Here is a 24,625-nt window from a genome sequence, read left to right as displayed (position 1 = left end):
TGCACCACCTGGGAAGCTCCATTGGTACTTACGTACAAACTCTATTTCTTGTTGTCTTTTTATGCAGTGTTTCTTCTCTCTCACTTTGTATAGCTTCCTTCAGAGCAGACCATCATGGTATATACATATGTTTTCATAGCACTAAGGATTGTGCCTTGCATCAACAAATAATAATGTTAGAGAAGTTCAATAAATATTTATTGAATGATAAAAGGACAAAAGCCAAAATATAGATTCTTATAAATTACATGAGTCTCTGGATGTGGTTTGAGCTTACTAAAAGATCTCTGCTGTTTCTCACCAACATAGTCTTACCGTTTACAAAGCATTTGAATATGATTTGACTCTCAGGATGCTCCTGTGAATGTGAATGGAGCAGATATCATGCCTCTCCTACAGCTGGGAAAACTGAGACAGACATAGAGAAGTTGGTTTGCCTCTGTCACCTTTAGTGGCAAGCTGACCCAGAACCCAAGGCTCCAGATTTCTAGCCCTGTAGCATTCAACCTCAGATTTTGCCCAGCGCTGGCTCAATCTAATGCAGACCATGGTTTGGCTCTGGGTTTGTCCATTAATGAAACCAGGATGTTCTATTGTAAATGGATATAAATGGTAGCATTGAAAGAGTTGGAGTGTGGTGAGATAGGGAAGGACACACTGCATTCACACACCAGCCTCTGTCTAAGAGGATGATCATGGAAACAGGTTTAAATTAATGTCATGCTATTCAACAATACCTTCATTCATGTTGAAAATCAAGTGGTGGGAAACATGTGAATATCAGAAAAATATAGAAAATAATCATAGAGAAATAAAAAGTGGAGTCAGTCATGGGGAGGTTTCCATAATGCAAATCAGAGAAATTTTTATTCTGGAGGGATAAGGCAAAAAGAGGAAATTCTGTACTAACAAGTGAAAATTCAAATCAAAGCCAGAATTTTAGCTGGCAGACCTTGTTTGGAAACTCCTTTTGTTTATAATGTAGGTTTTCCCCCTTTATGAAGCAGATGCTTATACAAGCATTACCAATGTTGTCAATAATACTGTAACATTTGCCTTCCATCCCTTTGTTGCTCAGGGAACATGTTGGGTTTCGGCACATTTAGCTTTGCCATTTACTCCACAAATCGCAGCTGTGTAGTGCTACAACTAAGTCGATTTTACTGAGAAGAAAAATTGAAAAATATTCTCCTAACAACCTTTCTAGTAATCATAGGCCTGAAATACTTTGGAGAGTCTTTTTTTTTTTCTCTCAAACAACTTGGTTTCAGTACAATGATGCTTCAATAAGAATCTTCCTGCAAATTTAATTCAAAAGGGAAGGCTTTGTTGTTATTAAACACAATGGCAGTTTGTACATCTCCACATCATTATGTTGCTTCTCATTATGGTAATTCATTTGCTTCTGCTTTGTATGGATATCAAATAAAAATCACTCTCGCTCCTGGCAAGTGATTGCCATTATGGCGACACTCTGGGAGCCCAGCTAAGCGGTGCTTGGTGTCATAGCAAACACAATTAGCAAAATGGCATCCACAGTGGCTTTATGGAGTTGCCCTGTGGTGAGGCTCTGCATTTTCTATTTAGCAGGGCTGTAGGTTACTGGGCTTTGCCGTGTGCCTCCTCTGTTTTCATCTTTGTACCATTTTCTGTTCAAATGGAACAACATGAGGCCTTTGTATGCATTTTACTTTCTCTCTTTTTTTTTTTTTCCTGATGGGCTTTTCCTCAGCACTTGCCGGGCACAGAGCTCTGAGTTATCCTGCCTTCCTATGAGCCCTTGTTTCTCTAAAGAATGGTCAATGACAGCATCACCAAATGCCCACTCTGTTATCTTTGTGTATTTATTCATTTTGTTATTGTTGCTCTCTGTTGCCACTAGTTGGCAATTTGAGAGTTAATGAGTTTTTTGTATGAAGTTAAACTTTAAAGGTCATTGTTAATTCCCTCTGTATTTAAAGAGAAAACAATTTTCACTCTTCTGCAGTGGACAGATTTGGGTGGGGTTTCAACTATGGCTTAAGAACCTCAGTCAGTGAATAGCTTGATGAGGTTGGCAGCCCCTACTCCCTCTTCGAGATAAAAGACAGACGTGGTTCTTGGCTGAGCCTTGACAAAGAAGAGTGTCTGAATTTAGATGGAGTGTGTGGAGGCACAGGGTAGGGCCTGTGTTTGCGGTTGACTCTTCCGTAGCCTTTAATATTTGTTTTAATTTTTCTTGGAAGATTTTCCTGATGCGTCCAGGCAGGAATGATGCTCTGCCATTTAGGCCCTTGTGGTATATATTTCTCCTCAACAACCAAGTCCTTTTTTTTCCTTCTCCTTATACTTCTTATTCCTCTTCCTCCCCACTCCCCTTACTTCCCCCTTCTGCTTTTCTGCTTCCAGATCAGAGAATCTGTAGCCTGTGCCCTGGGGATAATCCTGTTTGGCTCTGAGAGGTGATTTATGGTTTGTTGAAGTTAATCAGAGACTCATATTTCTCCTTCAAGTGATTAGTTTATGCCAGTGGATGTACAGTTTTGGCCAATGAAATCAGTCCTGAATATTCATTGGAAGGACTGATGCTGAAGCTGAAACTCAATACTTTGGCCACCTGATTTGAAGAACTAACTCATTGGAAAAGACTCTGATGCTGGGAAAGATTGAAAGTGGGAGGAGAAGGGGTCGACAGAGGATGAGATGGTTGTATGGCATCATGATTCAATGGACCTGAGTTTGAGTAGGCCCTTGGGGTTGATGATGGACAGGGAAGCCTGGCGTACTGGAGTCCATGGGGTTGCAAAAAGTCAGACACGACTGAGTGACTGAACGACTGAACTGACTGACTGCTGGGAAACTTCTGGAACAGTTTTCCTTTCTTATGAAAGGAAATACATGTAAGAGAAACTTTTCTTTTTCTGCTTGTATGTGAGGACATGATGCCTGGAACTGTGGCAGCAATCTTGTGATGATTTGAATCAATCATGAAGATAAGAGTCAACGTGCTGAAAAAGACCAAGTGAAGAAACAGAAATAATTTGGATTTTTGATGAGTTTTTGATCAGTGAATTAGCCTACCATGAACTTCTTTTGGATGAAAATATACATTTCTTGTCATTTAAGACATTTTAGTCCCATTTTCTCCTATGTATAGAACAAAACACCAAAACAAATACTCTGTGACTCTACTTTGTACCTTAGAAATGGTCTTATTGGAAATTGTTTTAATTAATTTTTTAGAGTCTTAACTTTTTCATTAGATGGAAGTCTCCTGAGGGTAGGTCTTATACATTTTGTAGTCCATGGCCCCTAGATTGGACCTGTTATGTACAGGTGCTCAACCAATGTTTGTTGGATAAACTCTATATAAGAGGCATGTTCATCACTAGTCAATCCAGACTCACTGGCTGAGCACTTCTCCATATTTTAGCCCAAACCTGTCAAAAAGGGAAGAAAAGCCAAAGTAAAATCTCTTGCACTTTAATGTAGAAATCAGATACCTGTCTTTTCTGCTAAAACTGATCTATGTTTTTCTAGATGAGCTACACCCAGCAACATTTTGCTATTGTACTTTCTTCAGGGCTTCCCTGGTGGCTCAGTTGGTAAAGAATCTTCCTGCGATGTAGGAGACATGGGTTTGATCTCTGGGTTTGGAAGATCCCCTGGAGAAGGAAATGGCAACCCACTCTAGTATTCTTGCCTGGAGGATTCCATGGGCAGAGGAGCTTGGTGGGCTGTAGTCCATGGGGTTGCAAAGAGTCAGACATGACTGAGCAACTAACACACACTTCATCAGAAAATATGTTCCTGAAAAATTATTCATAAATGTAAATTTTGTAAATATATTTTGATTATGATTCAGTCAATATCTAAAGGAATCCCATGTCACCCACCCCCTGCAAGCAAAAAAAAAAAAAAATATATATATATATAAAATTAAAAAAAGGAAAAATTCTCATTAGTCAGTGTCTAATTTATCAGGATTCCTAAGATAAGAATATGTATACAGAGGAAGCTCATCTTTTTATACAGAACTCAGATAGTTAAAGTCATTGCCCTTTGGGGGGCCTGTATTTTCCTTTTATGAAATGAGAAACATGACAAATAGTCAAGCTACCATGAAATTGATTTTGTTTCCAAACTTTCTAGGTTATATCATAGGATCTAATATGTTTATTCAGCCCCATTTCCTAAGTTTTTATAACTACAAAGTCAGTTTTTAGGTTAGTGATGCATCTTTTTTAAATTGAAAGAACGTTTAGAAGGATGGTTCCCAGGCTGATCCTGTCCATACATAACCTGCTGACAGTAAAGAAAGTGTAATGGTGGTGGCTTTACCAAGCAGTGCCCAGTGTCACTGCTGTCAGCTGGTCTGGAGGCCAAGTGGGGTCTCTTCCCCATTCTGCTTTCACCTCTGGCGATGTTCTTTAAAATTATTTTCTTTTGTTATTTAAAAGTTTCTTATTATGCATTTTGATCTACCCCTGGGGATTGACTTTCCCTTGGCACAGTGGACTGGGCTCCCCCCTTGCTTCCTGTCTCACTCCTGTGTGGAGATGAGACCAGGTTTTGGGTGGGAGCACAAATAGGGTGAAATGAAGGTGAGCCCTGACACTCCTGCCCCTGTGCTCCCCGTGGCCAAGTTCCAGCTGCCTCACTCCTGCCCTCCCCTCCAACTCCCGCACTCCCCTGTCCCTTCTCCCCCTCCCCCTCCTTCCTCCCATCTTCTCCCTTCCCCCTCCCCCTCTTCCCCCTCCCCCAATTCTCTCTCCCCTACTCACTCCCTCCCCTACTCACTCCTTCCCTCACTCCTGCACTCCCACACTCCCATGATTCTTCTCCTTGCTTCTCCCTGTCAGGTCTACTCTGTTTTAAAGAAAGATAAGGGGTTGAAGTAGAGAGCTGTGGTTGGTTGATTGGAAGAGCTAAAGACTTTTTTGTTTAATAAGAAGAGGAGAGAAGAAGATACTTTTTTCTAAGATCATGCAATTCTTGATAGCCCCACGTGCAGTTCTTCCCACCATTCTGAGTTTGCAGGCCCTCCTGTATCAGAGGCAGGGAGCTCTCTAAGCTGTGAAGATCAAAGTGTCTACTGAAGGATTCTGCACGCTGGAGAGCAGTCCTCACCAGAGGCCTTGTGGTGCTGAGAGGGCAGAAGTGCAGATTCAGACCTAAGGCTTTTCTGGTTATTTTGAAACATTATTAGTAAATTGTAAAAATGTGTACAGATTCTTACAAAACAATCTCCTGAAACAAAAAACTAAGAGGAATTTAAAATTTCATGTACATGTAGATTGTACCTGTCATACCCATCTCTTTCTCCCTGCACCCACTGTATCTTCAAACTCCACTTATTTTGGCTGCTACCTTATTTGTTCAGGCCATCACCAGTTCTCCCCTGAATTACTGTCACTACTATTTTTCTCCTAAATATTTTTCTCATATGTCTTTCATAGAGATCTAAGACAAATACTGGACCATGTCAATCCTTCCTTAAAATCCTTCAAGCTCTCATGGTTGCTCTTAAGATAGGTTACAAACTCCTTAGCTTGAAATAATTCTTAAGATCATGAGGTCAGGAAACATGTCTATCTTCTCATCATACGTCTTTGAACCCAGCACACTATGAAATAATTAGGACTTTGTAAATTTTTATTTTAACCACATCTCCAAGATAACTTTAATTTTCTAGGGTGGCTCCTTTACTGGAAGTCACTCAAGCATCCCAGCCATTGATATCTGGATAACCTAGTTTCTATGACCACTGTGGCAGAAGAAAAGGGAGATAAAGGATTGTACAAGGATTTTTTCACTGTCTCAGTGAAAAAGACTACACTTGTAGCCCATCGGCCAGATTAGATATGTTGTTCCAGCCTAACTGCGAATGAGTCTGGGAAACACTGTCTTCTTGCATCCTCACAAAGAGGAAAAGGAAATGAAACTTCGGGACTATGTAGCATTGTACCTGCCACAGTTAATTAAGAATGAACAACACAGACTTTTTAGAAATGTGCTATCTGTATTGTGATAGCCCTGTCTAAGCCATGGAAGTTTAATTTCAACTTATAAATTGGTATGAATGATTTCCCTGAAAGTCTCTGCTGTTTCCACTCTGACATGCTTGTGGAAAAGGAGTGGGCCTTGAATTTTATGGAGGAAAGGACCATCTTCTCTATGTGGGCCAGAGGATTAGGAGCCCACGACTATTGGAGAAAGTGGTCTAGAGATTTCCATTAAAGGTGGTGGGAAGAGGTGTTCAAGATGAACTGACCCCACCATTACACTGGAGACACCTGAGAGCAAGGCAGGGACTCTGAAATTGGCCTTGGAGTTTGTGAGCTCCAGGACTGGCAACAGCAATCATAGGCTGTTCTTAGCACTCACTACTATACATGCCAAACTTTTCACTGTATCTTTGGCCAACCTACTGACTGGTCTTGGTTGTGCCTTTAAGGCTATCAACAAGGGAAAAGTGTCTGTGCTTGGATAAAATCTGCACAGAGGGAGCAGCCTGGGTGAGCACATTCTGTGATGACACAATGAGACATAAAAGCTTGGGTATTTCAGAGCTTGGAGGGCAGAGTGGGAAAAGGGACAAGTAAGCACTAGGACTAATATGTGAAACATGAATGAATGGTGCAGAGAGTGCCAGAAATTACTTAGGGTGTGAAAAACCTATAGAAAGTTTTGTCTTCCTCTCACTGTGGGCATTTAAGAGTCTGGCATCACTATGGTTAGGACATGAAAAAAAATGTGACCTTATTTTGTAGCTTAGCTGGTGACGTGGGACATTTAAGTTACAGATACAGAGAATATTGGAAAAGTACTTCACAGCCTGCACTGACATACATTAGCTCTGACTTTGATAATAGAAATTACACTTAGCAAAAAAGATAAAAAGCAGGTTGCACAAAAAGTTAACTAGTAGTATTCATCATTGGTAATGACAAATAGCAACCACAACAACAATGACAGCAAACTTACCATGACAATAACAAACACTGCAAACTTATTTGTTCTTGATATTTCCTGGGTGCCCACTTCTCTTATTTTAATCTTTTTTTACTTTTAAAATAATCCAACTCATTTTAGTGTCAACTTTAGTTGCTGCAGTCATCAACATGGAAAGCCTGTAGCCTTGGACAAAAGTGTCATTGGCTATGTTTGATATATTCAGCTCTGCATCAGTAATCTATTTGCAAAATTGTCCAATTTGAAAGTGACACATTTGATTCACTTGACTTTCCTTTTTCTAGTACAGAAAATTTGAAGGAATTCAAGAGGTGCTGGGCACTAGTCACCAAGGAGAAAGGACAATAAAGGGATGTGTAAAGTACTCAAGAGAAAATCATTATGTGTCATTAGTAGTTGAACAGAATGAAGAGTCCTAAGAAGCTGAACTTCCCCAAACAAAAAGCAATGACATTTGGAGGGGAATGAAAACTTTTAAAGTTTTTATTATTGTTGATTTAGATCTAATATTTTAACATAATTTATTCCAATTATTTAAGTACTACACATTGATGGTAAAAAAAATACAGAAAAATCAACAATAAAAATAATTATCCATAATTCTCTTACCAAAGAGAACTACTATTCTTTTTTTTTTTGATATAATTCCTTCCATTCTTTTTGCAGTGTATATATAGATTATTCTTTTTATTATTATCTTTACAAAATGGAGATAATTTTTACATAAGTGGAAATCCTAATGTTAAGCATAACAGCAGTTTGAAATCCCATTGTAAATTCATGATCTAATTTTTGTTGGACTTTCACTGAATCTCTTTAAGATATCACCAGACACAAAGGATACCCAGTCCTGGCCTCAAAGAGCTTATTATAATCTGAGGAAGGAGTCAAAGCAGACAAACATTTAAATTAAATCAAAGAGTACTTACTGACTAGACTGCAATAGTACAATATTTTTTCCTTTTTATGTAAAACTTATATAAAAGTTAATTACAGTAAGAGGAACACTTAATAATACTTAATATTCAGAAATTTTAAAAAATGTTCCATGAAAGAGACTCAAACCAATGTAAACTTAAGATTAGAATACATTACTGGAAGTCTTACAACATATACAATGATAAATAGCATAAATGTCACGTTCTTCCACTGTCTAGCTGTCTGACCTTGGGCAAGTTACTTAATATCTTTGAGCTACAGTTTCCTCATCTCCACCATAGGAGAAATGATTTCCACTGTTTGGGGTTATTATGAAGATTGTTTGAGATATATGTAGCAACATTTTTGGCATAAAAAATGTGCTTTAAGCAATGGTAGGGACTACTATTATAGAGTGAGTGAGGTGACTTCCTCTTATCCTGCTAATGCATGACTTAAAGATTAGAACTGGCTGGAAAGTGTAGCAATTTGAATGTGCTGCAAACTCTGACAGAGCAGCGTTTTAAAATCCGTGGTTGGGCCCATATAAACATAAGAATGGTATAAACTGTTAATGAGTAAACATCAGGCTCTTGGACATAAGCACCCTGAATTTGTAAACTGCTGGTCGAGGAAACAACCAGTCTCACAGTGTTTTAAAAACTTTCAGCAAGAGAAATCCAAAATCATTGCAGATGGTGACTGCAGCCATAAGATTAAAAGATACTTGCTCCTTGGAAGAAAAGCTATGACAAACCTAGATAGCACATTAAAAAGCAGAGACATTACTTTGCCAACAAAGATCCATCTAGTCAAAGGTATAGTTTTTCCAGTAATCATGTATGGATGTGAGAGCTGGACCATAAAGAAGCCTGAGTGCCAAAGAATTGATACTTTTGAACTGTGGTGTTGGAGAAGACTCTTGAAAGTCCCTTGGACTGCAAGGAGATCCAACCAGTCAATCCTAAAGGAAATCAACCCTGAGTATTCATTGGAAGGATTGATGCTGAAGCTGAAACTCCAATACTTTGGCCACCTGATATGAAGAGCTGACTCACTGGAAAAGACCCTGATGCTGGGAAAGAATGAAGGCAGGAGATGAAGGGATGAGGATGAGATGGTTGGATGGCATCACTGGCTCGATGGACATGAGTTTGAGCAAGCTCTGGGAGTTGGTGATGGACAGGGAGGCCTGGCGTGCTGCAGTCCATGGGGTTGTAAAGAATCAAACAAGACTGAGGGACTGAACAACAGCAAGAGAAGGGCTTATTTCTCACCTTCAGTAGTGTAATACCAAGATATTTGAGGTTATACTTTGAAGAGAATATAAAGCATTTGTTTCTGTTGCAGATAAGGGAAGCTAACCCAGTGGTAAAGAATCCACCTACTAAGGCAAGAGGGAACTGTGGTTCTCTCAATGCAGGAGACGCGGCTTCTATCCCTGCGTTGGGAAGACCCCCTGGAGTAGGAAATGGCTATCCACTCTAGTATTCTTGCCTGGAAAATTCCATGGACAGAGGAGCCTGGTGGGCTGCAGTCCATGGGGTCACAAAGAGTCGGACACAAGTGAGTGACTGAGCACAAAGGATATATCTGTGAGATATTAGCTCAACTGATTTGGAAACTTAGAAGCTCAACCAGTGTTATTGCCCAGATTAAAGACAGTCCACTGATGCAGAGGTGGACTGCAGGATTTTTAATGTTTTTTTTTTGACTCTGTGCCTTTGCATATGCTCTTTTATTTGTCTGGACACAATCTATATTATTATCACTTACTGCTCAAAAAACTGGCTAACTCCCGATTATTCTTCAGGTGGGCTACTGTGCTCCTTCAAAGCTGGGTTTAAAGGCCTCTCCTGTGTGTCTTCACAGCATTTTATTCTTCAGTTAATGTTACCCTTTTCACATTTATGGAGGCTAGAGAGTGGGAATGTAGCTGAATAGTACAAACTGTTTCTACATTTACACTATATTTAGTATAAAGTGCTTTTAGCTAAAAGAAGGATTCTCCTCTCCCCAAAGCCCCAGGAGCCTCTAGCTTCTAGTCAAGTATAACTTCTGCAGCTCAGAAGTAGGTAAGATCAAAATGTTCCAAGGCAGTTTCATCAAGCCTTACTCCCATTCACTCAAAAGTCTTCTGTTGAGTCCACAGCACTGTATGTTCCAGATGGTCTGTAAAATTAAGTGAATCATGCGCATCATATAACAGAACCTAGGAAGTGTATTTGAAAATGTGTTTTACAGACCTTTCTCAGAAACTCTTTGGCCAGACCAAGTCTGATGACTTGGATTTCTCTTACTCTACTGCTGATTAAATGATACTTACCATCTACTGCAACAGGAATAGAAAGGGTGTTTCCACGGTGCTCTAGAGTAAAATTATCCCTTTGTATATCTGCCTTCCCTGTGGGTCTGTGGCTTCTATCAAGGCTACGGCCACACCTTGCTCTCCAGTACCCTCTGAGTCTGCTACAGTGCCTACAGGCACATAGTAGGTGCCCACAAATGTTTGTTGAATGAAGGGGTGAAAGATTTGTCCTTGAAATCTGAGCTCTATTTATTAGACACCAAGAGTTGGCTTCCTCTTTAAGGTTAGGAAAGGCGCAGACTTTAGGACATTATCATTGCTCAAATTGCTTGTCCAGGGAGGGGAGAACACCTGCCGACATTGCCAAGAAGCCCAAAAACCCCTTTAAATGCTCAAGAGGAAAAAACCTCGAAACTCTTCTCTCCATGTCAAAACTACACTTTGGGTTTAAAAGCTTCTGAAATTATATGTAAATAGTCCTTTTTTCCCCCCTAGAATAAAATTTCTTAATTTTAATAGATTCTCAAAATTGTTTATCACCCTCCAAAAGGGTAAGAATCATTGCTCCAAACCCTTTCTTGAAATGCACTCAGGGCATCTCTTTTGATATTGTCACCAGGTAAAAAGCACTGACTATGCCACTGTTGGAATATTTTCTTTTTCCTCACGGATTGTTTCAGGGAGGGAGACCCCTTCCAGGGCCTAAGAGTGTGTTCTTGTCTAACGCTTGGAAATGAAGTGTCTGAGGAGACACATATGCTGACAAAGCAAGAGATTTTATTGGGAAAGGGTGCCCAGGTAGAGAGCAGCAGGGTAAGGGAACCCAGGAGAACTACTCTGCCATGTGACTTGCAGTCTTGGGGTTTATGGTATTGGGGTTAGTTTCCGAGTTTTCTCTGGCCAATCATCCTGACTCAGGGCCCTTCCTGGTGGCATGTGCATTGCCCAACCAATATGGATTCCAGTGAGAAGGATTCTGGGAGGTTGGTAGGACACATGGACTGGCATCTCCTCTCTCCTTTGACCTTTCCTGAATTCTTCCTGTTGATGGTAGCTTGTTAGTTTCACAATCCTTACTGAATGATGTGCTCTAAAATGCTATAGAAAAGATCACTCCAGCTGCTATATGGAGAATGAATTGTAAAGAGCTAAGAAAGGAAACTCATTAGGAGGGTGCTGTAGAATTTCAAGCTATAGGCAGTGGTGGCTTGGATCAAGGTGGAGGTGTAGAGATGTGCAGAAGTGGTGGACTGTAGGTATGCATGCAAGGCACTTGAGCCATGTCTGATGCACAGTGAGCGCTTCATAAACTCCAGCTGTTACTATTATCATCATTACAATTATTGGCGTGGTGAAATGAAATTGGATGGAGTGTAATGTGTCAACAGAACGGTGGTTTTAAGAAGATTACTTGGGGAGTTCCCTGCTAGCCTAGTGGTTGGGATTCTGGGCTTTTACTGCCATGGCCTGGTTTCAATCCCTGGTTGGGGAACTGAGATCCTGTCCTGTAAGCTGTGAGGCATGGCTGAAAAAAAAAAAGAAAAAAGAATATTACTGAACTTAGAGAAAATTAAGATGAACCAAATATTATTTGTATGTGGAGATGTAATTAATGTTATTTTCAGACACTGTCTTGGATGCAGTGTTTTCAATACTTTTCTCTTTGTGTTTTGAGAAGAAATCCATCATTTACTTCTTTCAGGACACATCGTTGAGTCATTTGCAGTGAAAGAATCTTGATTATCTTCAAATGACAGATGTGAAATAGTGAATTTGAAGTTGTGTGGAAGATGTAATATATTGCTTTGCTCTGAAATTTATTATGAGCAAGGAGTTGGAAAAAATAAGGAGTTAATATTCAGGAAGAAAGCAAAACTAAAAAAGATGACACAGACAGATTAATATATTTATGGATACATGCCATCCAGTTTGATGCCAGAAAACCCAAATGAAGAAGTAATATTCTGAAAACAACTCACAATTACCAAAATCACTAAGCTCTGATTCAGAGAAGTATGAAGACTTGCAACATTCATACATATATAGTTGCTATGGAATTATTTAAAGTTGAGAGAGAGAGACAGGGAGATGGGGGGTAGGGGTGGGGGGTAGAGAGGGAAGGGAGACATGGGCAGGGGTGGGGTGGGGTGGGGTGGAGGGTGAAGGCAGAGAAAGGGACGGAGGTGGGGGAGAGAGAGAGATGGGAAAAGAGAGAGAGAGACAGGGAGAGAGGTTCTTTTTCTTTTCCCCTTTTTCAGAAATGTGTTTTTGGCTCTACACTTTAACAAATGCAATATCTTTCCAGTCTACCCTTATCAAGCAAGCTCATATTTACAAGCCAAATTATACTGAGACACAGAAGTCTTAAATGAAAGACAGACATCACTGCAATCCTTTAAGGTCATGCTGATCTCTTCAAATGTTAGAATTCACTAGGGTAAGGTTGACTTTTCAGCTAAGTGACCCCATCACTTTAGGGTAATCCCTGTAATGAGTATAAATGTAGTAACACATCCTAAGAAAACACTAGGTTCTAAATGATAATATTCTATGAGGCCAGAGTCTCTTTTCTAAATGTGGACACCAGTATTCTCCAAGCAGAGTGATTTCTTGATATACTGAAGTAGTTGAGAGTACCCAGAGTAGGACAACAGTTCTGGATACTTTCAAAATTCTTTCTTCCTTTTTTTTGGTGGGGGGGAGTAGGGGTGGAGATTAAAATGGGAATAAGTGTCTATCACTTAAGGAGACAGTTGGATCATTAGAAATACACTTTTTAAATCAGCAGAACAAAATCATCTAAATACAAGCAAAAACTGCATTCCCAAAAGTATCTTCTGTGGATCAGTAACTCTTCAAGGCATCAGTTGAAAGAAATCTCAGACATATTGACTGCGACATTCTACTCTCAGACCTGCTTGGCCCCACAACAAGCCCATTCTGCCACTTTGTGGCATGCATGACCTCTTCAAGGTCATGGTCAGCCACAATCTCATTAAAATGACATAAAAAAAATTAGTAAAACATGTACAGTACCTGGAGCTGCAGCTGGTTCTGGGATTCTAATCAACACTTGTCATCTTTTTCTCCTCCACCACCATCCGTTCTAGATCTCGCCTACCCCTGGCCATCACTTTTGCTGCTTTAGATTGCTTTTCTGATAGAATAATCCAGACCTTTATCTCTGAGAATCTGTCCCCCTGGTTACCATACCCTTGTTAGACTGTGATCACTACATTTCCCATTCACCATTACTGTCAAAAAGAAGGCACCAAAAGACACCTCAGTGAATCTTCTGAGTTCCAGGCATATTCCTCTCTGCCTCAGTTATGTAACAACAAGCCTAGCACCTCATGATCATTAAGAAAGATTTCTCCCATCAGTTTAATACCTCCTTCCTTTGATTGCTGGCCCATAGACATTAAGAGTCCAGAGTGACCAGGTGGCAGTTGTGGCTGCAGGCTCAGTGAAACCTTTTTCATATTCCCTGGTGGAAGGGTAGCCACACTGGGAATGAGGACCTCTAATCCAACAAAACCTAAGTTGTAGGAATGGGAAGCACAAATACGAAGTGAGTTACCAGAAGTGGTGGTTCAGTTCAGTTCAGTTCAGTTCAGTTCAGTCGCTCAGTCATGTCCAACTCTTTGTGACCCCATGAACCACAGCATGCCAGGCCTCCCTGTCCATCACCAACTCCCGGAGTTCATCCAAACCCATGTCCATCGAGTTGGTGATGCCATCTAACCATCTCATCCTCTGTCGTCCCCTTCTCCTCCTGCCCTCAATCTTTCCCAGCATCAGGGTCTTTTCAAATGAGTCAGCTCTTTGCATCAGGTGGCCAAAGTATTGGAGTTTCAGCTTCAACATCAGTCCTTCCAATGAACACCCAGGACCGATCTCCTTTAGGATGGACTGGTTGTATCTCCTTGCTGTCCAAGGGACTCTTAAGAGTCTTCTCCAACACCACAGTTCAAAAGCATCAATTCTTCAGCACTCAGCTTTCTTTATAGTCCAACTCTCACATCCATACATGACCACTGGAAAAACCATAGCCTTGACTCGACAGACCTTTGCTGGCAAAGTAATGTCTCTGGTATTTAATATGCTGTCTAGGTTGGTCATAACTTTCCTTCCAAGGAGTAAGCATCTTTTAAATTCATGGCTGCATCACCATCTACAGTGACTTTGGAGCCCAGAAAAATAAAGTCAGCCACTGTTTCCACTGTTTGCCCATCTATCTGCCATGAAGTGATGGGACCAGATGCCATGATCTTAGTTTTCTGAATGTTGAGCTATAAGACCTTCTAGAAGTAACACCCCCAAAAGATGTCCTTTTCATTATAGGGGACTGGAATGTAAAAGTAGGAAGTCAAGAAACACCTGGAGTAACAGGCAAATTTGGCCTTGGAGTACAGAATGAAGCAGGGAAAAGGCTAATAGAGTTCTGCCAAGAGAACGCACTGGTCATAGCAAACACCCTCTTCCAACAAGAGAAGACTCTACACATGGACATCACTAGATGGTTGACACTGAAATCAGATTGATTATATTCTTTGCATCCAAAGATGGAGAAGCTCTATACAGTCAGCAAAAACAAGACCGGGAGCAGACTGTGGCTTGGATCATGGACACCTTATTGCCAAATTCAGACTGACATTGAAGAAAGTGGAGAAAACCACTAGACCATTCAGGTATGACCTAAATCAAATCCCTTGTGACTATACAGTGGAAGTGAGAAATAGATTTAAGGGACTAGATCTGATAGACAGAGTGCCTGATGAACTATGGACAGAGGTTCGTGACATTGTACAGAAGACAGGAATCAAGACGATCCCCCAAAAAAAGAAATGCAAAATAGCAAAATGGCTGTCTGAGGAGGCCTTACAAATAGCTGTGAAAAGATAGGAAACGAAAAGCAAAGGAGAAAAGGAAAGATATACCGCTTTGAATGCAGAGTTCCAAAGAATAGCAAGGAAAGATAAGAAAGCCTTCCTCAGTGATCAATGCAAAGAAATAGAGGAAAACAATAGAATGGGAAAGACTAGAGATCTCTTCAAGAAAATTAGAGATACCAAGGGAACATTTCATGCAAAGATGGGCTCAATAAAGGACAGAAATGGTAGGGACCTAACAGAAGCAGAAGATATTAAGAAGAGGTGGCAAGAATACACAAAAGAACAGTACAAACAAGATCTTCACGACCCAGATAATCATGATGATGTGATCACTCACCTAGAGCCAGACATCCTGGAATGTGAAGTCAAGTGGGCCTTAGGAAGCATCACTATGAACAAAGCTAGTGGAGATGATGGAATTCCAGTTGAGCTATTTCAAATCCTCAAAGATGATGCTGTGAAAGTGCTGCACTCGATATGCCAGCAAATCTGGAAAACTCAGCAGTGGCCACAGGACTGCAAAAGGTCAGTTTTCGTTCCAATCCCAAAGAAAGGCAATGCCAAACAATGCTCAAACTACTGCACAATTGCACTCATCTCACACACTAGTAAAGTAATGCTCAAAATTCTCCAAGCCAGGCTTCAGCAATACGTGCACTGTGAACTTCCAGATGTTCAAGCTGGATTTAGAAAAGGCAGAAGAACCAGAGATCAAATTGCCAACATCCCCTGGATCATCGAAAAAGCAAGAGAGTTCCAGAAAAACATCTACCTCTGCTTTATTGACTATGCCAAAGCCTTTGACTGTGTGGATCACAATAAACTGTGGAAAATTCTTCAAGAGATGGGCATACCAGACCACCTGACCTGCCTCTGGAGAAGCCTGTATGCAGGTCAGGAAGCAACAGTTAGAACTGGACATGGAACAACAGACTGGTTCCAAATAGGAAAAGGAGTATGTCAAGGCAGTATATTGTCACCCTGCTTGTTTAACTTATATGCAGAGTACATCATGAGAAACTCTGGGCTGGAGGAAGCACAAGCTGAAATCAAGATTGCTGGGAGAAATATCAATAACCTCAGATATGCAGATGACACCACCCTTATGGCAGAAAGTAAAGAAGAACTAAAGAGCCTGTTGATGTAAGTGAAAGAGGAGAGTGAAGTGGTGGTGACAGGGGCCAATTTTACTTTCATCTCTACATCCCTAGACCAATATATTTTAGCTATTAGGGTGGATGATTATATATCAGCTCAGTGAATCTGAGAGCACTCCCCAACCTGGAGGGTTTCATCTCTGAACTGCTGTCTTATCTGAATTTTTAATAAACCATTCCAATATTCTATCAGATCTACTGCTTCTGGATGAATATACACGTGGTAGGACAAATGGACTCTGAAGTCAAGTACCCTTCCTACTGACATACATCCTTTGCCGCAGATTGTGCCCTTTCATTAAAAGCAGTGCTATATGGCCTTCCATGGAGGTAAATCAAATTCTAAATGTTCTCAGATGGTGGGTAGGGAAAGCAGACACACAGAGAGCAGGTTTTATTTTTGCTCTCTCCAGAAAGAAATGTCTCAAGATGTGGAGAGTGGCACTAACAGCTATAATTCTACCTAAGGTGAGAGACTACATTTAATTAAGCTTTGTGCTTAATTGATTAAGTTGGTTATTGTTTCATCACTTTTGAATGCACACATTTTAAAAGCTTCTAAATTTTATGGGAAATCATTTACATCATATAATGTGTTTCTATCCCTAACACTGAAGCTCCAATGATGATCAAATCCACTAATGAAATTTTTATATAAAAGCAGAATGCTACTTTTACATAAAGTCATCCTAGGACATTGAAGATTTGATAAGCATACAACAAAGAATTTGTTTTGTTGTCTGCTGGAGCTAATTAAATGCATGGACGGACAAACAAGTCCAATCAGTATGCTCTTCTAATTCATCCAAGAAATCCCAAGAGAATGAGATCTGTTTTTATTGATGTCTTAATTGCTATAAGTCATCCTGGCTCTCCCACATCTAAGTAAATAATAACCATAATATACACTTTCTTGGTGCATGTTGTACTTAGACTGGTGACCGTCGATTCATTTTTTTTTTTTTTGTATTCAGGAAGGAATTCATATTCCTATATCTAAAAATATTGAAAAACTTAGTATTAGGAGGACCTGTGCTATGCCAGCTATATTGCCTCCCAGAGATCCCCATATGGGCAGGCACATGTACCTTCATTTCACATGGAAAGATAAATGGGGGCTGACATAAAGGTGTACAAGACCAGCTAGGTAGTTCCTTCCTGCATTTATTTTCGAGGAACTGGTTGGTGAAAATTCTCTAAATCTGGAAGCTCTACTCTTCAATGTGATCAAACTGAGGCCTTTAGAGTAGAAGATGAGGCTAAACTAATAGAGATGCTGGAATGGCATTTCTACTGGCTGCTCTGCTTCAGACTAATAAATTAACCTCTTTGTGCCCTAGTTTCCTCATCTGTAAAATGCTGATGGTAATAGGAACCTTTTTCATGAAGTGGTCAAAAGGACTAAATAAATTAGTACACATGAAGTCAGTCCTAAAGGCAATCAACCCTGAATATTCATTAGAACGACTGATGCTGAAGCTGAAGCTCCAGTACTTTGGCCACCTGATGCGAAAAGATCCTGCTGCTGGGAAGGATTGAGGGCAGGAGGAGAAGGGGGTGACAGAGGATGAGATGGTTGGATGGCATCACCAGCTCAACGGATATGAGTTTGAACAAACTCTGGGAGATAGTCAAGGACAGGTAAGCCTGGCATGTAAGAGTCGGACACAACTGAGAGACTGAACAGCAACAATGACACATGAAGTAGTTAAAAAACTACCTGGTTCATCATAAGCATTCAGTGCTAGGCTGCCAACATTATCACCGTCATCATATTTATCTCATGTATATCCTCCTGGGTAAAAAAGCAAATTGAATTTCAATAAGCATGACTCCATTTGTACTCCAAGAAGCTGAAGGGGTTCAGATGGCCTAAACTGATGATTTCCAATAACTGACTTTTATAATTATTCACTAATTTTGCTGTGTATCTTTCTTGATACTATTTCTTTTCTAAGATATTTATTTGGCTGCACCAAGTCTTAGCTGCAGCATGGGGAATCCTCTGTCTTCCTTGTGGCATTTGGGATTTTTCTTTTTTTTAGTTGAATCATGTGGGATCTAGTTCCCTGACCAGGGATTGAACCCGGGCCCCTGCTTTGGGAGCACAGTTGCTGGGCTATCAGGGAAGTACTTCTTGATACTATTTCTGAGAGAAGGTGTTATGGGTCAAATTGTGTCCTCAGATATGTCCAAGTCCTAACAACTTGTACCTCAGGATGTGATCTTATTTGGGAACAAGGTGACATCACTGCAGATGTAATCAATTAAGATGATGTACTGGAGTGGGGTGGACCCCTAGTCCAGAGTGACCATGTCCTTGTAAGTACAGGGAAATTTGGAATAAGGATGCACAAAGGGAGGATAATATGAAAATGACCATGTGATGATGGAGGCAGAGAATGGAATGATGATCTCCAATCAAAGGAATGCCAAGGTTTGCTGGCAAATAGTAGAAGTGAGAAGGGACATGGAATGATTTTCTTCTACACATTTTAGAGGGAGCATGACCCTCCTTATATCCTGATTTTGGGCTTATAGCCTCCAGAACTGTGAAACAATAAATTTCTGTTGTTTTAAGTCACCTGTTCCTTTGTTATGATAACCCTAGGAAACAATACAAAAGAGGATGGAAAAAATTACCGTGAGGAGCTGACGGCACTTACACTTAACCAATTAGGTCACTGGAAGCTTAGGGTGACATTCAAATGCTGAAGTTGTTACTTTGTTTTCTCTGATAGTTTTGACAAAAATCCCGCCAATCTGATATTTTTTTTTCTTATTCTAATCTGTTGCCAAGATCTGCTTTTTAGGGCAAGATTTTCCTTGCTGTTTTACTAGTTGTAGGCCACGAACATACATTCTTTCCTATCAGACACTTGAACAAACTTCCTCAAATTTTGTGCCATGTTCATTTGTTCATTCACTAGAACAGAGTGCTCAAGTAACAGGCAACCTTGTTTAGACTGACCTGAGTCATAACCACTCCTGTGCCTGTGGGTCTTTACAAAAGACGTGTCTAGTCTTTCGTGACTTCCACACCATGATTCTTCCCTCTCTTCCTTTACCCAGCTTCAGTATGATTTGATTATTTTCAGTGCAAAAGCAGACTCTCTTTGTGTGGCAGGCATTCAGCTAGATCCCCAGGTATGTTTATACAACTTAATTTCTATTGTTTAGTTGCTAAGTGGCATCCAACTCTTTTGCAACCCTATGGAGCTCACCAGGCTTCCCTATCCATGGGATTTTCCAGGCAAGGATACTGGAGTAGATTGTTATTTCCTTCTCCAAGGGATCTTCCTGACCCAGGGATCGAACCTGCATGTCCTACGTTGGCAGACAGATTTTTTTTTTTTACCACTGAGCCAGCAGGGAAGCCCAACACAATTTTACCTAGTTCTAAAAACAGGTTTTGGGCACATATTACTTGCCAGGGCCACAGTTATTTTTCCACAGTGATCATCTCAGATCAGGGTGGCCAAGATTTGTTGTCAAATATTTTCTTGACGTGGAAAATCCTTCCACAATTACAAATCCTATTTTCACTTTGAACAAATGACCATACAGTTAAATTCAAAATTTCATAGATGCTTAGTCTGAAAGTAATAGAGGTGAAGTTTACGAAAGTATCTTTAACTCATCAGCATCAGCTAATTCTCTTATGTTTACTACCCTCAAGTTCTATAAGATAAGGTTTTTCTCCAAATCAGCATGCACATTTTTCTTGTGGTAGTTTTCATGACTATTCCCCAAAACACATTGTTCAGAACATTTGTGGCAAAGCATCACATTTTCTTGTCTGTAAGAATAAGTGATCACTTGTCCTCCTGATTCTACTGTACTGTTTTGTAATGTATATTAAATACAAAAGTAGCTCTAAAGATACATAGTATGGAAAGAGTAATATGGAAACTTACATTACTATATGTAAAATAGATAGCCAATGGGAATTTGCTGTATGATTCAGGAAACTCAAACCAGGGCTCTCTAACAATCTAGAGAGGTGGTGGGAAGGAGATGGGAGGAAGTTTCAAGAGGGAGGGGATATGTGTATACCTATGGGCTAATGCGTATTGATGTTTGGCCAAAACCAACACAATTCTGTAAAGCAATTATCCTTCAGTGAAAAAATAAATTTTAAAAATAAAAATAAAAAGCGTATTTACATCTGTAACTACAAAAAAAATACATAGTATGCTTTTTAGAAGTCTCAAGCAAGGGCATGGACAAGGACATGTGTCTATGCATCAAGAAAGATCTAGCTTTGTATATTTTTAGAGAGCTGTTGGAGTAGCTTTAGTTCCTTCTGCTCCTTGATTAAATCTTGATTAAAATCAGCATTGCAGTTGTAGGATGGGAAGCAGTCTTCTTCCTTTCCCTGCTGTAGGTAATGTCGCTTGATTGCTTGAGACAGTTAAAGGTGCTTTGGTAGTAAAAGGACAGCAAGATTAATAAGCAGGCATTTCCATAGTAACAGCAAAGCACTCTGGGAGACAGAACCACTTGGGGGTGGAGCCGCACACGCCAGGATTTTAGCTCCCATGACAACAGCAGAGTGTGGGGTGGGGATGAACACACTACAAAACTTAGCAAAGGTCCATTTAGTGAAGACAATGTATAATCAGAGTTGTCAATCTATTTTAAAATTCAAAGTTAAATAAATCAAATTTGAGACCACAAGCTGATGCAAAACATTTAAAATACACTGTACATCCACTGAAAATTTCTGAAGCATAAGCACAAATAGTTTAAGAACTATCCAATTGTGACAACTTGTTAGTTTAAAAAAATCCAATTACCAAGATTTTTGTCCCAGAGTAGCTGCAGAAAATTACACAATTAGAGCAATTTTTCTCAGCTGCTCCACTATAGAAAATGAAAGTAATTATACAAAAATAGTGTAAGATAGTTTTCACAACTGCAAGTTAGATTTTTGCTTTCTTTAGAAGAAATTCTGTTTCTCTGTAGATAACCATCTCAACCAAAAGAGAGATTCAGAAGTGAAAAAGAGAAAGCAGTAGCTAAAAGAAGCAGACCAGGGCAAAAGGTGAGTGAAATGCTGAAAGACTTGGGAGAAGCTGGAAAGAATTCTGAAAGACCTAAGAACCCAGCATTCCAATCAAAACAAGTATACCACAAGTTGTATTCCTCCCTGTTTCATTAACATCAAAGTTTTTGAAGTTCTCCTTTGTCCTACACAAAATTATAATATATCAGGTGGCTTACCATCCTTGTAGGAATAGGTATTATTTTTTAACCAGACTTCTTGAGTCAAATTTACATGGCCAGTGAAACCGAATACTGGAAATTATCTGGTGAATTGGGAATAAGTTAGTTACTCATCAAGTCCATTAAGGTAAATCTGTATGTTTGTATCTGTTCTTCACTAAGAATACTTATTATCTTGAAGTATTTACTGAGATATTTACTCAGTGTTCACTATGAACTTGGAAAATAGGTATCAGTGAATCAACCAATTTTCTGCTCTGGGTTGTCTATGCTCTAACTGTGCCTTGAGCCCTGTAGGATCTGGTTGCCAGAATACCATTTAAGTAGAAGAAGGATCTGGCCCAGTGTCTCAGAAGCATGAAGCTTATTTGGTAAGCATCCAACACCCATATCCTACATTTGGAAAAGAAGGTTTACTATCAGGATCATCTAATAAGATTGCTTGCCAAGTATCAGCACCCATAATCTGGGAGTTGTCCTCCTCCCCTACCTTCCACACAGTTAGCAAGATGTGCTGTGACTCTGATTCCCTGTCTATAGTTGATTGATCTAAGAATGGGCACCTAAGTAGAACTTGACTCGTCACAGTCATTACCCAGGATTTGGGGATCTGGGACTTGGAGCTGAGTCTGTCTCTCACCAGTGACTAAAGCTATAAGATGTAAAATTCTGGAGCTGTTAGTGACCATGTTTTTTGTTATATGTCTAAAACCTTAAGAGGAAAGAATAAAGGCACCAGAGAAAGGCAGACGCAAGAGGCAGAGACCTCATTTCGATGGTGTTCAACACTCCCTCAAGTCCAGATGTTTCTGGAGTCCAGCACGATCTGTATTTCCTGTGACCTGATGGTATCTGCCCAACAAGTCTTCCACTACCAGGCCCCCCCCCACCTTTTGACTCAGCCTATCTAAAGCTGGGTTTCTCCCTCTTCCAACTCGGAGTCCTGCCTGATTTAACAATCTGTCCTCAAGTTGTCTGCAAAACCTGATAAAAAGAAAGTGGCACAACCACTTAGATAGAAAACACATTGTGGGAAATAAAATAGGGGCACACAAAAAGTAATTGTAGTTATACTTTACTTGCAATGTAGTGGTTTGTGAGGAAGTCAAAGGGGCTCAGAAGCCACTACAAATAGGGAATCATCAGAAGAAACAAGACCAGCTGGGAGTAAAAATGCAATAAAAATCAGAAGTTGGCATCTTTTCTGATTACCTGTAGAGGAAAACAGGAATTGGAGTTGAAATCCATATTTAGGCTTTTTGGTTTATGCTGCTTATTATAGGATGTGGTAGGAAGGTTCTTTAAAATTTAAAGTAACACACAGTCCGGAGACTAGTCCAAAATCCAGATAATGGGAATTCTTAAAATAGAGAAAAGAGAAAATGAAGGAAGCTATGACTTAAGACAGTTTTCTGGACTGAAGGAGTTTCCAGCTTGAACAGGGTACTGAGAGCCCAGCACAATAATTGAGCATAGATCTTCACCAAGACATGTTGCTAGCAAATTCAGAAAACTGGGGTCAAAGAGAACCTTAAATATCCCTAGAGAAGAGGAGATATACAAAGTAACAGGAATCAGAATTTCTTCCAGAATCTCAAAAACAAACCTGCTGGAGCAATGTCTTCATAATTATTTCCAATCTAGAATTCTATATTCAGTCCAACTACCAATTAAATAGAAGTGTAGAACAAATATATCTTAGAAATATAAGGTCTCAAAAATGTATTTCCTACACATAGTAAGAAAACCATTGATGAAAGTGTGCCACTAAAAGGGGACAGTAAACCAAGAGAAAAGAGAAAAGGGAAAAAGAAGGCAAAGGAATCTGAAGGAGTATGGGAGAATCACAGGATGACAGCCATACACTGAATTTAGAGGGTCACTAGGTCCACATCAAAGCAGTTTCAGAAATTGTTACTCTGATTCAGTGTTCATAGCTACCCTTCCCTCTCAAGTGAAAAGGTAGGCATAGTGACAATCAGTTGAACTCTATTACTTACCTATTGCTGTGAACAATAACCACAAATGTAGTGCTTTGAAACAACTACATTTATCGTCTTATAGTTCTTGTAGGTCAGGAGTCCAGCCACAGTTCTGCTGGTTACTTTGCTCAGAGTCTCACAACGTTGTAACCATGGTATTGGCTAGGGTTGAATTCTTATCTAGAATTCAGTATCTTAAATGGTTGTTGGCATCTCATGTGATTGTTGTCAGTTTTTGGTTCCTTGTGATTATAGATCTGAGGTTTGGTTTTCTTGCTGATTGTCATTTTGGGCCACTCTATGCTCCCAGAAGCCAGCTGCAGTTTCTTACCATGTGGTCCTCTCACCACATGGCAGTTTACTTCTTCAAGACCTGCAGAAGAATCTCTCAGAAGGAGATGGAGTCTTTTATAATATAATCTACTCAAGGGAGTGGCTGTCCCATTACTTTGCCATATTCTACTGATTAGAAGACACAGGTTCTGCCTACAAGTGATTATGTAACAATAACTCTTTGAGTGATGGGGGGGTGCCTTTAGGGTGTGTTTACCACAGAAACTATTAATGTAGCTGATAATACATACAGTGATGATGGAACATGACTGAAATTAAGTGTATGCATGCTGTTGCTTCAGTTGTGTCTGACTCGCTGCAACCCTATGCACTAGCCTGCCAGGCTCTTCTGTCCATGGGATTCTCTGGGCAAGAATACTGGAGTAAGTAGCCATTTCCTTCTCCAGGGGATTTTCCTGACTCAACATTGAACCTCTGTCTCCTGTATCTCCTGGACAGGAGGGCTCTTTACCACTAGGGCCACCTGAGAAGCCCATGAGATTAAGAGATTAAGTGATAAGGCAATAAAAAGTATTCTCTAACAAGAATGGTTACATTGATGTCTGATGTTCTTCTAGTCAACATATTGACAAAAAAACTTAAGATGGTTGCAATGCAGGCAAAAATCTTCCCAAATATGAGGAATTATAAATCCTTATTTCCTCTCACTGAACACTATGTGAGAATCACTATGTTGTTCAGTATACAGTAAGTTATCCTTTTATATTGCTGTATAGTATTCTATTGCATAGCTATACCAACTTATCTATCCATTCTACTGTCGATAGATGCTTACTTTGTTTCTAGTTTTTGGCGCTTACAAATATTGCTGCTAGGAATGCCTGTGTG

At 40.0% G+C, this 24,625-nt stretch overlaps 1 long non-coding RNA gene across 1 annotated transcript; it reads right to left on the bottom strand.

Annotated features, from left to right (window-relative positions):
- Positions 1–835: 835 nt before the first annotated feature.
- Positions 836–23,595, bottom strand: LOC145518917 (uncharacterized). Its single transcript, XR_014063455.1, has 2 exons — positions 23,462–23,595; positions 836–3,419 (listed from the first exon to the last, which is right to left on the bottom strand). It is a non-coding gene; the product is annotated as an uncharacterized LOC145518917 (long non-coding RNA).
- Positions 23,596–24,625: the final 1,030 nt, after the last annotated feature.

The sequence above is a fragment of the Giraffa tippelskirchi genome, chromosome 8, assembly GCF_054371585.1.
Source record: "Giraffa tippelskirchi isolate mGirTip1 chromosome 8, T2T-mGirTip1v1.2.pri, whole genome shotgun sequence".
NCBI lineage: Eukaryota > Metazoa > Chordata > Mammalia > Artiodactyla > Giraffidae > Giraffa > Giraffa tippelskirchi.
Note: the sequence above shows the minus strand (reverse complement) of the source record. Positions and strands in the feature narration are given on the sequence as shown.